The 14,822-nt window shown below is 43.1% G+C and overlaps 1 protein-coding gene across 1 annotated transcript in view; it reads right to left on the reverse strand.

Annotated features, from left to right (window-relative positions):
* LOC121531944 (FERM domain-containing protein 4A) overlaps nucleotides 1-14,822 on the reverse strand; it is a 198,470-nt gene that overhangs the window by 149,639 nt on the left and 34,009 nt on the right. The window lies entirely within an intron of this gene.

A 14,822-nucleotide genomic window follows, 5' to 3' on the forward strand; every position in this document is an offset into this window, starting at 1 on the left:
ACACACACACACACACTCACACACACACGCACCCTAGGGATGCACCAATATGAAATGCATGCTTATATTATAGGGGTATTCCATTCAGTCGATCCCATAATACCTAGTTAAATCCCTGCAAAATCAGACGTTCTGCCGGAATTCCATAAAACTAGCATTCCCACAGATCAAAATGCTACCTAGCTACTGAATAAATAAATAACAATCTTACAAAATAATTATCATATATGCAGTATATACAGTCAGTGAAAAGTAAGTAAACCCCCTGGAAAGTGGACACATATTTGGACATGGATATTTGAGCTAAATTCCAACCACAATCATTGATAAAGGTAAGCCAATTTAACAAATCACACAATAAAATTTTACTTTGAAAATGTAATTTCCTTATGCAGAAAAAGTTAGTACACCCCTACCTTTACCATCACATAAAATGGCTAAAATTAGAATCCGGTGCACCAAAACAGGTGCAAATGATTAGACAATCATTAGAGAGTAACTTGGGAGGGTCCAGTCTTCCATAACGATTAGAAACTTGGTCTGGTTTGGTCTTAACCATATGGGTGTGTGGTAACACATCATGCCAAGATCAAAAGACCTACCTGAGGCCCTCAGAAGAAAGATTATTGATGCCCATGAGTCTGGGAGGTGTTGCAAATCAATTTCCAAGCAATTCAAAGTACATCCTTTCACTGTTCGATGGATCATCTACAAATTTAGAAAATTCCAGACCACTGGCAATCTACCTAGGACAGGTCGTCCCACCAAATTCAGCACAAGAGCTGACCGAAAGATGCTCATAGAAGTCTCTAAGAACCCCAGGGTAATATCAAGGGATCTGCCTCTCTTGCCACAATCAATGTCAAAGTGCATGAGTCAACTGTCAGAAAGAGACTGCACAAACTTGGCCTACATGGGAGGTCAGGAAGGAAGAAGCCTCTGCTCTCAAAAAATAATATCAAGACACAACTGACGTTTGTCAGACAACACCTGGGTAAAGACCAAAACTACTGGAACAATGTGCTCTGGACAGATGAGTCAAAGGTGGAGTTGTTTGGCCGCAATGCCAGATGCCATGTTTGGGGAAAATGAAACACTGCCTTTGAACCTCATACCAATCGTAAAGCATGGAGGCGGTGGCATTATGGTTTGGGGCTGCTTTGCTGCCTCAGGGCCTGGCCAACTTGCCATCATTGAGTCAACCATGAATTCCATATTGTACCAGAGAATTCTTGAGGAAAATATGAGGCCATCTGTCAAAAAGCTGAAGCTGAACCGAACATGGATCTTGCAACAGGACAATGATCCAAAACAAACAAGCAAAGCTACAACAGAACGGCTCAAAAATAAGAAATGGAGGGTTATGGAATAGTCGAGTCAAAGCCCAGATCTCAATCTTGTTAAAATGCTGTGGAGGGACTTGAAGCGGGCCGTGCATGCAAATATGCCCTCAAACATGACACAGCTGAAGCAGTACAGTAAAGAAGAATGGCAAAAAATCCTCCCAGTCTGTAGATTTTTTGTGAATAAATTATTGCAGAGTATAATCTTTCAGTGTCATTTGTTAAATTAGGTTACCTTTATCTGTCAATAGTGTTGAAGTGAAGATTACATATCCATCTGTCCAAATATGTTAAAACAAAAAGACAACTTTCCAGGAGGTGCACTTACTTTTTTACATGACTGTATATATATCTTATTTATATTTTTATTATTATTCAGTAGCTAGGTAGCATTTTGATCTGTGGGAATGCTAGGTATTATGGGATCGACTGAATGGAATACCCCTATAATGTACACTATATATGCAAAGGTATGTGGACACCCCTTCAAATTAGTGGTTTCGGCTATTTCAGCCACAACCCATTGCTGACAGGTGTAAAAAATCGAGCACACAGCCATGCAATCTCCATAGACAAACATTGGCAGTAGAATTACTGAAAAGCTCAGTAAGCCTAAGATTACAATGCGCAATGCCAAGCATCGGCTGGAGTGGTGTAAAGGTCAACACCTTTGGACTCTGGAGCAGTGGAAACGTGTTCTCTGGAGTGATTAATCACGCTTCACCATCTGGCAGTCCGACGGACGAATCTGGGTTTGGCGGATGCCAGGACAATGCTACCTGTCCCAATGCGTAGTGCCAACTGTAAAGTTTGGTGGAGGTGGAATAATGGTCTGGGGCTGTTTTCATGGTTCGGGCTAGGCCCATTGGTTCCAGTGAAGGGAAATCATAACGCTACGGCATACAATGCCATTCTAGACGATTCTGTGCTTCCAACTTTGTGGCAACAGTTTGAGGAAGGACCTTTCCTGTTCAGAATGACAATGCCCCCGTGCACAAAGCAAGGTTTTTTAAAGATCTGGAAGAACTTGGCTGGCCTGCACAGAGCCCTGACTTCAACCCCATTGAACACCTTTGTGATGAATTGGAACTCTGACTGTGAGCCAGGCCTAATCGCCCAACATCAGTGCCCGACCTCACAAATGCTCTTGTGGCTGAATGGAAGCAAGTCCAAAAGCTAGTGGAAAGCCTTCCCAGAAGAGTGGAGGCTGTTATAGCAGCAAAGGGGGGACCAACTCCATATTAATGATTTTGGAATGAGATGAGATGTTCGACGAGCAGGTGACCACATACTTCATGTAGTGTATGTATATACAGCTCTGGAAAAAATTATGAGACCACTGCAAAAATATACGTTTCTCTGGTTTTACTATTTATAGTTATGTGTTTGTAAACTGCTGACAACATTTCTCCCAAATTCCAAATAAAAATGTTGTCATTTAGAGCATTTATTTGCAGAAAATGACAACTGGTCAAAATAACAAAAAATATGCAATGTTGTCAGACCTCGAATAATGCAAAGAAAATAAGTTCATGTTCATTTTTAAACAACACAATACTAATGTTTTAACTTAGTAAGAGTTCAGAAATCAATATTTGGTGGAATAACCCTGATTTTTTATCACAGCTTTCATGCGTCTTGGCATGCTCTCCACCAGTCTTTCACATTGATGTTGGGTGACTTTATGCCACTCCTGGCGCAAATATTCAAGCAGCTCGGCTTTGTTTGATGGCTTGTGACCATCCATCTTCCTCTTGATCACATTCCAGAAGTTTTCAATGGGGTTCAGGTCTGGAGATTGGGCTGGCCATGACAGGGTCTTGATCTGGTGGTCCTCCATCCACACCTTGATTGACCTGGCTGTGTGGCATGGCACATTGTCCTGCTGGAAATGGGGAACAATGTCAGAGCAAAAGGAAGCAAGTTTTCTACCAGGACAACCTTGTACATGGCTTGATTCATGTGTCCTTCACAAAGACAAATCTGCCCGATTCCAGCCTTGCTGAAGCACCCCCAGATTATCACCGATCCTCCACCAAATTTCACAGTGGGTGCGAGACACTGTGGCTTGTAGGCCTCTCCAGGTCTCCATCTAACCATTAGTCAACCCGGTGTTGGGCAAAGCTGAAAATTGGACTCATCAGAGAAGATGACCTTACTCCAGTCCTCTACGGTCCAATCCTTATGGTCTTTTGCAAACCTCAGCCTGGCTCTTCTTTGCTTCTCCTTGATGAAGGGCTTTTTTCTAGCTTTGCACGTCTTCAGCCCTGCCCCTAGGAGCCTGTTTCGAAACCATCCTCGCCGTGCACTTCACCCCAGCTGCCGTTTGCCATTCTTTTTGTAGGTCACTTGATGTCATCCTACGGTTTTTGAGTGACATTCAAATGAGTTGGCAGTCATCCCGGTCAGTAGAGAGTCGTTTTCGCCCTCTGCCGGTCTGTAGCTTTGTTGTCCCCAATTATCTGCTGCTTGACCTTGTTCTTATGAACCGCCGTCTTTTAAATTTTAAGGATGGAAGCAACCTGACGCTCACTGTTTCCCTCTGCCAGTAAAGCCAGAATTGAACCCTTCTTTTCGTCACTCAAAACTTTCCTTTTCAACTTTTGGCATGGTCAATAGTTATTTTATTATTAGTATTACTTTTGAGGTAATATTAGCACTGTTTTTGCCATGCAGCTGGTCTTATTGCAAGAGGATAGTGATGACCACAGCAGTGGTTTTTATACTTTTCCTCGTTAAATAACATTTGGTTCAGGTGATCACCTAATCAGTATCTAATTCATTAGAATGAGTTGTGCCTGTGTTGGAATTCAACAGACACTGGAATGGAATGGCTATCAGACATGTAGAGATGCTGATTTAAGAAAAATGTGCAGTGGTCTCTTAATTTTTTCCAGAGCTGTATATATACAGTGGGGAGAACAAGTATTTGATACACTGCTTGTAGAGGTCTGTAATTTTTATCATAGGTACACTTCAACTGTGAGAGACAGAATCTAAAAAAAAAATCCAGAAAATCACATTGTATGATTTTTAAGTAATTCATTTGCATTTTATTGCATGACATAAGTATTTGATCACCTACCAACCAGTAAGAATTCCGGCTCTCACAGACCTGTTAGTTTTTCTTTAAGAAGCCCTCCTATTCTCCACTCATTACCTGTATTAACTGCACCTGTTTGAACTCGTTACCTGTATAATTGACACCTGTCCACACACTCAATCAAACAGACTCCAACCTCTCCACAATGGCCAAGACCAGAGAGCTGTGTAAGGACATCAGGGATAAAATTGTAGACCTGCACAAGGCTGGGATGGGCTACAGGACAATAGGCAAGCAGCTTGGTGAGAAGGCAACAACTGTTGGCGCAATTATTAGAAAATGGAAGAAGTTCAAGATGACGGTCAATCACCCTCGGTCTGGGGCTCCATGCAAGATCTCACCTCGTGGGGCATCAATGATCATGAGGAAGGTGAGGGATCAGCCCAGAACTACACGGCAGGACCTGGTCAATGACCTGAAGAGAGCTGGGACCACAGTCTCAAAGAAAACCATTAGTAACACACTACGGCGTCATGGATTAAAATCCTGCAGTGCACGCAAGGTCCCCCTGCTCAAGCCAGCGCATGTCCAGGCCCGTCTGAAGTTTGCCAATGACCATCTGGATGATCTAGAGGAGGAATGAGAGAAGGTCATGTGGTCTGATGAGACAAAAATATAGTTTTTTTTTTAAAACTCCACTCGCTGTGTTTGGAGGAAGAAGAAGGATGAGTACAACCCCAAGAACACCATCCCAACTGTGAAGCATGGATGTGGAAACATAATTCTTTGGGGATGCTTTTCTGCAAAGGGGACAGGATGACTGCACCGTATTGATGGGAGGATGGATGGGGCCATGTATCGCGAGATCTTGGCCAACAACCTCCTTCCCTCAGTAAGAGCATTGAAGATGGGTCGTGGCTGGGTCTTCCAGCATGACAACGACCCGAAACACATAGCCAGGGCAACTAAGGAGTGGCTCCGTAAGAAGCATCTCAAGGTCCTGGAGTGGCCTAGCCAGTCTCCAGACCTGAACCCAATTGAACATCTTTGGAGGGAGCTGAAAGTCCGTATTGCCCAGCGACAGCCCCGAAACCTGAAGGATCTGGAGAAGGTCTGTATGGAGGAGTGGGCGAAAATCCCTGCTGCAGTATGTGCAAACCTGGTCAAGACCTACAGGAAACGTAGGTTTCTGTACCAAATATTAAGTTCTGCTTTTGTGATGTATCAAATACTTATGTCATGCAATAAAATGCAAATTAATTACTTAAAAATCATACAATGTGATTTTCTGGATTTTTTTTTTTGATTCCGTCTCTCACAATTGAAGTGTACCTATGATAAAAATGAAAGACATCTACATGCTTTGTAAGTAGGAAAACCTGCAAAATCGGCAGTGTATCAAATACTTGTTCTCCCCACTGTATATTTAATCCCTTGACTTCCAACCTTACGTGAGGCACACAGCAATATTTGCCACCGCCGCCTCCTTTTCTTTTAAAACATTTGGGGGTTCAACCAAGCGTGACAGCTACCTTACTAGTTTTAGTTATGCTTCTGCTAGGATTTTGGTGGCATTCTCTACTGTCTATGGGAAAAGCTAGTGGATAGGTGTTCCCCATTGTATAGCCTGCTATTTGCCAGAAATGTACAGTCATCTATACACTGCAGCTAACAATAATAAAGCAAAATGGCTTAATCACTAAAACCAGCCATCCAGCGCTGTCCTGGATACTCATGAGTGGGTGCTTAAGGGAGTGTGTGTATGAGGGTGTGTGTGTGTGTGTGTGTGTTTGAGTATGTGTGTCCGTGCTTGTGCGTGTCTGTAGAGTGGACCTACAAGGTGAAGCCTCACCTCTGCGCTCCTAGCGGCATCTCAGCATTACCATGGCAACAGCATTCTTCAACGATGAGAGAGCGAGAGAACGACTGAGACCATTAGTAGAGAAAATCTCTGAATCTGGGAAATCTCTGAATCATAGTACTGAACAACATCCTGTCACTCCTATCTTATTTAAAGAGTCAAAGATAGGATCAGTCCTAATGTGTCATTACAGAAGCACATTTTATAATTAGGACACTATTTAGGTTTCTGCCAATTTGTAATCTGCTAATCTCAATAGCGTGCTCGCTGTGTAACCACACTGTTGCTGGTTCAATATCTGCTCTGGCTCAAACGCTACAGTGATGAGAGGCAGTCCCGTAGTACTGGAGAGTATAAGGAGATGAATTAGCAGGATGTCTTTAGCCTGGATTCTCTCTGACCTAGTTACACTCACAGCACTAGGAATTCAATTAAACTGTCTGGAATTACCAAAGAGGACACACGCACACACACACTCACACACACCCACACCAAACGAATTACCACAGAGGGTCATTAGTATCCCTGTGCCATTTTACTCAAGGTTAAATTATATCCTTGCTATAGCAGCCTAGATAAACATTTATAACATGTTGTGATCTGAAATTACCCTAAAATTAATGACCTACACCCTGTCATTCATGACTTTATGGATTTAACATTATGTTAGCTGGAGTTATACTTATGCTGGAAATGTGGACCGTTGGTCACTATGAAAGAGACATGATATTACTACTAATGTAGAGCTGTAAACCAGGTAGAGTTAAGGTGGATTTTTATTAATGTTACATTTCCATGAGTGTGATGAAGCCAGCATAATACAGCAATGTGTGTGTGTGTGTGTGTGTGTGTGTGTGTGTGTGTGTGTGTGTGTGTGTGTGTGTGTGTGTGTGTGTGTGTGTGTGTGAGTGTGTGTATGGGTGGGTGTGTGTGCACATGAGAGTGTGCATTTCTAGCTAATTTTCCCCCAACATCGGACACCAAATCAATCAAATCTAATTTTATTGGCCACATGCGCCGAATACAACAGGTGCAGACATTACAGTGAAATGCTTACTTACAGCCCTTAACCAACAGTGCATTTATTTTTAATAAAAAAGTAAATTAAAACAACAACAAAAAAGTGTTGAGAAAAATAGAGCAGAAGTAAAATAAAATAACAGTAGGGAGGCTATATATACAGGGGGGTACCGGTGCTGAGTCAATGTGCGGAGGCACCGGCTAGTTGAGGTAGTTGAAGTAATATGTAATAATAATAATAAATAATAATTGGTCATTTAGCAGACGCTCTTATCCAGAGCGACTTACAGGAGCAATTAGGGTTAAGTGCCTTGCTCAAGGGCACATCGACAGATTTTTCACCTAGTTGGCTCGGGGATTAGAACCAGCGACCTTTCGGTTACTGGCACAACGCTCTTAACCACTAAGCTACCTGCCGCCCATGTACATGTGGGTAGAGTTAAAGTGACTATGCATGAATAATTAACAGAGTAGCAGCAGCATAAAACGATAGGGTGGGGGGGCAGTGCAAATAGTCCGGGTAGTCATGATTAGCTGTTCAGGAGTCTTATGGCTTGGGGGTAGAAGCTGTTGAAAAGTCTTTTGGACCTAGACTTGGCACTCCGGTACCGCTTGCCGTGCGGTAGCAGAGAGAACAGTCTATGACTAGGGTGGCTGGAGTCTTTGACAATTTTGAGGGCCTTCCTCTGACACCGCCTGGTATAGAGGTCCTGGATGGCAGGAAGCTTGGCCCCAGTGATGTACTGGGCCGTACGCACTACCCTCTGTAGTGCCTTGCGGTCAGAGGCCAAGCAGTTGCCATACCAGGCGGTGATGCAAACATTCAGGATGCTCTCGATGGTGCAGCTGTAGAATTTTTTGAGGATCCGAGGACCCATGCCGAATCTTTTCAGTCTCCTGAGGGGGAATAGGCTTTGTCGTGCCCTCTTCACGACTGTCTTGGTGTGTTTGGACCATGATAGTTCGTTGGTGATGTGGACACCAAGGAACTTGAAGCTCTCAACCTGTTCCACTACAGCCCCGTCGACGAGAGTGGGGGCGTGCTCAGTCCTCTTTTTTTTCCTGTAGTCCACAATCATCTCCTTTGTCTTGGTCACGTTGAGGGAGAGGTTGTTATCCTGGCACCACATGGCCAGGTCTCTGACCTCCTCCCTATAGGCTGTCTCATCGTTGTCGGTGATCAGGCCTACCACTGTTTTGTCGTCGGCAAACTTAATGATGGTGTTGGAGTCGTGCCTGGCCATGCAGTCATGGGTGAACAGGGAGTACAGGAGGGGGACTGAGCACGCACCCCTCGAGGGGCCCCCGTGTTGAGGATCAGTGTGGCAGATGTGTTGTTACCTACCCTTACCACCTGGGGGCGGCTCGTCAGGAAGTCCAGGATCCAGTTGCAGAGGGAGGTGTTTAGTCCCAGGATCCTTAGCTTAGTGATGAGCTTTGAGGGCACTATGGTGTTGAATGCTGAGCTGTAGTCAATGAATAGCATTCTCACGTAGGTGTTCCTCTTGTCCAGGTGGGAAAGGGCAGTGTGGAGTGCAATAGAGATTGCATCATCTGTGGATCTGTTGGGGCGGTATGCAACTTGGAGTGGGTCTAGGGTTTCTGGGATAATGGTGTTGATGTGAGCCATGACCAGCCTTTCAAAGCACTTCATGGCTACAGATGTCAGTGCTACGGGTCGGTAGTCATTTAGGCAGGTTATCTTAGTGTCCTTGGGCACGGTGACTATGGTGGTCTGCTTGAAACATGTTGGTATTACAGACTCAGTCAGGGACATGTTGAAAATGTCAGTGAAGACACTTGCCAGTTGGTCAGCACATGCTCGGAGTACACGTCCTGGTAATCCGTCAGGTACTTCATAATCTGTTTTTCTTTCTCTCTCAGTTGTATCAATTACTATTGTTGTTGAAGAACTTCTACATTTGCAAAACCATATTAATCAATTTGTATTATTATTTTATTTTATTTTATACACCACCTGCTGTGCTCGCTGCGGGGAGCATGATTCCCCTGCAAGCTCCCCTCAGGAGTGTAGATCATGCTAATTGCTAACCCGTTAGCTAACATTTTCACGACACCAATAATCGCATAACATTGAAGGCTTGATCACAAGATAACACTGTTGAAGGTAATATATTTCTTAAACACTGTTGAATATGCCGAGAATACGGGGTTCCACGCTACCCCTACAATTACCACTGGTGGCTGTAGGACCAGTAATTGATTCTTGCTGACAACCAGGCAATTTACTGCAACACTGATACACTATTGATTTACCACTGTGACTGGACGACACAGACATCACTGCCCAACAATGCACAGAGACCATCAATACTTATAAAACCTCTGTAACACAACTGGAATACTCATCTCAACTTCACCAATACCAATTACAAAAATATATCTCAAATATAACTCCAAAATAAAACCCATATGAAACCAAGTCTAAATCTATCCAACACATCTCTAAACCTCATATTTTAAGCATCTAACAGTAAATAACTCAACAACCCAATTCAACAGCGGTCTAGGACTCATCTTGTCTCTCCAGACCTCCAGAGGTAAAGTAGGGTTAAATACAGACCTCTGGAGAGGAATCCAATATGGAAGAATTATGGAGACGAGATAATTGACTGATTGTGTTCCCTCTCTTCATACTTTCCTTCTCTCTCCTTCTCTCACTGCAATTCCCCTATTCATTCTACCAACACACACTCTCTCTCTCTCTCTCTCTCTCTCTCGCTCTCTCTCTCTCTGTCACCCTCTTTCTCTCACTTTCCCTCGCTCGCTCACTCTCTTCTCTTTCTCTCTGTATCTTCTCTCTCTCATTTCTTATTTTTCTCACCATGACTCAGTCTCCTGCTCTGTAAATCTCCATCTTTCCAATCACAATTTTCTCTAATTCAATCTACATTTCCACCTGACTCCCTTCTCAAGGTTTTTGATTGGACGGTGCTACTGTCTGTGGACCATCTCTGGTGTCACTGGGTTGACTCCTAGGGGTTATGTGTCATACGTCTTGATGTAGTACACCGTTTGAGCATTTGCACGTTCATGCGTGACTCCCACGGAAAGGAATTCAGCTGCTCAGACTTACTTCCAAACTATGGTAACTGGTCTACAAATGCACACATGCACGCACAGAGGTTTCTAGAATATGTAAATAACTTTATCATGAAGCTAATTACTATCTCATTATGCAGACCCATTTAGATCTGGATTAATATTAACGAGAGGATTTCAGGGGAAAAGCTAATTTGACCACATTATTCCACCATATGATTACTCTATGGTCCACAACACAATCACCCATACAGACAAGCCAATTCACACAACCAACCTAGTCTATTAGACCATGTGATTACCGCACACACAATCACACACCCACCCACCTATTTGGATAAGAGCTGTGTTATAGCAGCAGCAGATCCAGTGGGGAGGAGGTAAGAAGAGTCTCTTCACAACCTGCTACTAACAGCTCATTATACTGCTGACCCTGTTTTCAACGGTGGTAGTTAGTTTATCTGCTGTGTGTGTGTGTGTGTGTGTGTGTGTGTGTGTGTGTGTTCATGCACGTGTGTGCATATATGCATGCTTGTCACTGGCGTAACACAGTTTCTCTGGACCCCCCCGCAAGGTTGGAGTTCGCCCCTGCCCCTACCCCCCAAAAGTATAATGTGTCAGCCACACACAAAGTAAAGACTGCCGATCACTGTCCATGGTGCTGAAATTGCGACATGTCTATACGACTGCATACTTATCGAATCGATTAAAAGGCTTTTTGTGGTGCCAGGGTATGTATAGCTTTGCTTTAGCTAATGGAAATTGTTTTATTGGTAGGCCTATTTGGTCGTCATTTTCTAATGTTAAGCCTAACATTTCACATTGCCAGACTGCTGGCAATAATGTAACGACTTGTTCAGTAATAAAAATTATAACATTATAAAATAAATGTTTGATGCAACAGCATACTAATCAGCTATCATGGTCAGATTTGTTTTAATATACAGTGCATTCGGAAAGTATTCAGAGCCCTTGACTTTACAATACAGCCTTATTCTAAAATGAAAAATAAAATAAAAAAGATCCCAGTCCCTTTGCTATGAGACTCAAAATTGAGCTCAGGTGCATCCTGTTTCCATGAGACGTTTCTACAACTTCATTGGAGTCCACCTGTGGTTAATTAAATTGATTGGACATGATTTGGAAAGGCACACACCTGTCTATATAAGGTCCCACAGTTGACAGTGCATGTCAGAGCAAAAACCAAGCCATGAGGTCGAAGGAATTGTCCGTAGAGCTCCGAGACAGGATTGTGTCGTGGCACAGATCTGGGGAAGGGTATCAAAACATTCTGCAGCATTGAAGGTCCCCAAGAACATAGTGGCCTCCATCATTCTTAAATGGAAGATGTTTGAAACCACCAAAACTCTTCCTAGAGCTGGATGCCCGGCCAAACTGAGCAATCGGGGGAGAAGCGCCTTGGTCAGGGAGGTGACCAAGAACCTGATAGTCACTCTGATAGAGCTCTAGAGTTCCTCTGTGGAGATGGGAGAACCTCCCAGAAGGACAACCATCTCTGCAGCACTCCATCAATCAGGCCTTTATGGTAGAGTGGCCAGACAGAAGCCACTCCTCAGTAAAAGGCACATGAAAGCCCGCTTGGAGTTAGCCAAAAGGCACCTTAAGACTCTCAGACCATGAGAAACAAGATTCTCTGGTCTGATGAAACCAAGGTTGAACTCTTTGGCCTGAATGCCAAGCGTCACGTCTGGAGGAAACCCGGCACCATCCCTACGGTGAAGCATTGTGGTGGCAGCAACATGCTGTGGGGATGTTTTTCAGCGGCAGGGACTGGGAGACTTGTCAGGATCGAGGGAAAGATGAACGGAGCCAAGTACAGAGAGATCCTTGATGAAAACCTGCTCCAGAGCGCTCAGGACCTCAGACTGAGGCAACAGTTTACCTTCCAACAGGACAACAACCCTTACCACACAGGCAAGACAACACAGGAGTGACTTCGGGACAAGTCTCTGACTGGCCCAGCCAGAGCTGGACTTGAACCCGATCTAACATTTCTGGAGAGACTTGAAAAGAGCTGTGCAGCAACGCTCCCCATCCAACCTGACAGAGCTTGAGAGGATCTGCAGAGAACAATGGGAGAAACTCCCCAAATACAGGTGTGCCAAGCTTGTAGCGTCATACCCAAGAAGACTCGATGCTGTAATCGCTGCTAAAGGTGCTTCAACAAAGTACTGAGTCAAGTGTCCGTTTTTTACTTTTAATATATTAGCAAAAATGTCTAAAAACCAGTTTTTGCTTTGTCATTATGGGGTATTGTGTGTAGATTGATGAAGGACATTAAAAATATATATCAATTTTAGAATAAGGCTGTAATGTAACAACATGTGGAAAAGGTCAAGGGGTCTGAATACTTTCCGTAGGCACTGTACATGTCCTTTATAGCCTACCAGTCTATTATTTTTTTATAATACAGTCAGTCCACCCCCAAAACACTAGCTTACTAGCGATTGTTTCATTATTTAGTGTACTATCTATAGCTATATACCGTATTTAGCTGCTACTGTATTTAGCTGTTATTTATACACTTATTTTTATAGAAATTACACATCAAATAGCATAACAATGAGGGAAAAAATAGTCGGCTTGAGGATAAATTCAGCCACTATTTATTGTTGAACTCAGCGGGTTCTGTCTGGCTAATAGCCTACACAAATGGGCAGTAACATTCAAGGTAAAATAAATAAAATGAAATCCAACTTGAGAGAGTCCCTTGGTCAGGGCCAGCTCCAGGCATCAACAAAATAAGCGGTCACTTAGGGCCCCAGGCAGCTAGGGGAGTTTTTCTAGGAACTCAGAAAGGGGTCTCAACTCACTGTTGAGAGTTAGAATACTAAAATTCACAAGGTGCAAGTTCAAAATTTGGTTGTGCATCAGCAATTTTTCTCTTATGTCAGTCACTGACAGTCCACTCAATTAGCCATGTCAGCTAACACTTTTTTGATTGGTAAATTAGTCTAGCCAGCTATCTAAACTTGTAGTAATAATGGCCGAATACCAACCTTGTCATGCAGGGCATGTGCCCAGGGGCACTGACCTCCAGGTGGTCCCCACTGATTTTTTTGTCACTCTCATTCAGATATCATGGCAAAATTTGTAGAATTGCAGGAAATTAGCTTTCGAACTAAAGCTGTAAAACTGTTGTTTTTTTCAAAAATCTCTGCCCCATGAGCAAATTGAGTAGTAATCTCTTTGCGGAACGTGTTGAGTCCAGCAATTAAGGAGAATGAGAGGCTCAATTAAAGATGTTGCAGAACTGCTGTATTTGAAACACCACTCCCTGCAGTTTCCCTGATGTTGCTACGGTAATCAAGCTGTTTTTACCATCACTGTAAATGTCACTTCTGCGGAGAGATCGTTTTCTAAACTAAAACTCATAAAGAACTACCTAAGAAGCATTAGGCTCTTGGTCTGATATGGGCTTTTGAACACTTGAGTAAGCTCCACTAACTGCACTGGCGCCTTTGTAGCCTTGACCAGGGCATTTGTTCACTGATATCCCATTTATTAATTAATTATTTTATTTTCAGTCACATTCCTGAAACCCAAGAAACAAACACTCAGCATCCGAGTACATATGGATTTTTTGGGGGGAGGGTTAATGTCAAAATGATAGACATCAATGACAGAAGCATGGGCACCCAGAGCTCGTGGGCCCCCCCACCTTTTGTGGGCTGCGGGGGTGTCCGGTAAGCCAGTGATGCTTGTGTTTACTGATAAAACAGGCGAGAACACAGGTAAAAGGTTCCTTCCAGTCAATGCAATTGCATTATCATGTTATTTCTATTCATGAGATTGTCAGAGTATACTGTAAATGAAATCACATGTTAATCGTCGCATGCTTCTTAAACAACAGGTGTAGACTAACAGTGAAATGCTTACTTACGGTGCCCGTCCCAACAATGCAGAGAGAAAGAAAAAAGAGAAATAATAGAAAAGTAAAACACGTAATAATAAAAGTGATAATAAATACACAATGAGTAACGATAAATTGCCTTCATACCACAGCGTTGTTGAATACTCATTTCTGATTGGCTGGAAGGGCATTCTAGAATGGGCATTAAGTAAGGGATAATCAATGAGGGGCTATGCATTCTATGGAAAATAATGAACAACTCTATGCGTGTGGAACTGACCTTCCACACGCATAGAGCCCCAAGTTGATTATCTCTTTTATACCATGGCTACAAATGTGTTCATGTATCGGTAGAAATGTGTTCAACATCCACTGAAGCAGCTAGCAAGTTTACTAGATAGCAACAGTAGTTGCCTTGGTAACCAAACAAACAGACTTGCTAGTTTAGCTAACCAAACCATCAGTCCTAGCTTGCCATTATGAAAATCGAATTCAACAATTCCAATAATGTTTTCAATTCGACTTTTACTTTCAAAAGCAGCTCAATCAATCAATCAATTTTATTTTATATAGCCCTTCTTACATCAGCTAATATCTCGAAGTGCTGTACAGAAACCC

This window comes from Coregonus clupeaformis, chromosome 19 (assembly GCF_020615455.1).
Source record: "Coregonus clupeaformis isolate EN_2021a chromosome 19, ASM2061545v1, whole genome shotgun sequence".
NCBI lineage: Eukaryota > Metazoa > Chordata > Actinopteri > Salmoniformes > Salmonidae > Coregonus > Coregonus clupeaformis.